We start from the raw sequence: 1,276 nt of genomic DNA, 5'->3' as shown, positions 1-1,276 counted from the left end.
GACTAACAGCGCCCCACGTGGCGGACGGACAGATGTTCGTGATTTTCGGTAATATTATTATGTGATATTATTTTAGTCAGTCTCAGAATTAATTAATTACACGTGCATTTTTCATGCGTTATAGGCAATTTCAGTGGATAATGATTGTTATTGTGTATATTTTCATTAATTGTGTTATTGTATTGTATTCTTTGAAAAGTTGATATGCTTTGAAACGTTTTCAAATTGCAAATCACGTAGCCTACATATGGAGGTAGATTTGTGTCTTTATTATGCAATCAAAAATAATAGGTTTGAGAGCAAAACTTTCCACACTGCAATCAAAAAATGTTTTATTGCAAGATAAATTAATGTGATAAAAAAATTAATGGGAATCCAAAAGTTTTGTTTGCAAACCCAAAAGTTTTGTTTGCAAATCCAAAAGTTTTGTTTGCGAATCCAAAAGTTTTGTTTGCGAATCAAAAAGCTTTGTTTGCGAATCCTAAAGTTTAGCTTGGGAATCCAAAAGCTTTGCTTGCTGTTGAGCTGAATCTCGTGGGCGGGACCTACACCGAAAGATGTAAGACACGTCTCTATTGGCCAGTCTCGATCGGAGTGACAGCTTGGCAACATCCGAAAAGCCGCTGCCCCCCGACCGCCTCCAGAAGCAGATTGTCGGCCTGACGGACAGGGTGTTCATTTGTGCCTCTCAATCCGTGGCGGCGGTCAACAACATCGCCCTGCTCTCCTCTGCCATGGTCTCCTTGTCGGCTGACAGGGAGGCCTACGGGATATTCAGGGCGCGCAAGCGCGCGCACGGGACAAGCTCATAAGGCGAAGCCTAGACGGCGTAGCCTACATGAAATAGAACTCCCTCTCTCGTTACTAACTGTGGATGTTGCCAAGCTGTCACTCCGATTGAGACTGGCCAATAGAGACGTGTCTTACATCTTTCGGCGTAGGTCCCGCCCCCCCAGATTCAGCTCAACAGCAAGCAAAGCTTTTGGATTCGCAAGCAAAACTTTAGGATTCGCAAGCAAAGCTTTTTGATTCGCAAACAAAACTTTTGGATTCGCAAACAAAACTTTTGGATTTGCAAACAAAACTTTTGGGTTTGCAAACAAAACTTTCGGATTCCCATTAATATTTTTTTTATCACATTAATTTATCTTGCAATAAAGCATTTTTTGATTGCAGTGTCGATAGTTTTGCTCTCAAATCAATTTTTTGATTGCAGTGTGGAAAGTTTTGCTCTCAAACCTATTTTTTGATTGCAGTGTGAAAAGTTTTGCTCTCA

This window comes from Gadus morhua, chromosome 4 (genome assembly GCF_902167405.1).
Source record: "Gadus morhua chromosome 4, gadMor3.0, whole genome shotgun sequence".
In the NCBI taxonomy this organism is placed as follows: Eukaryota; Metazoa; Chordata; class Actinopteri; order Gadiformes; family Gadidae; genus Gadus; species Gadus morhua.
Note: the sequence above shows the minus strand (reverse complement) of the source record.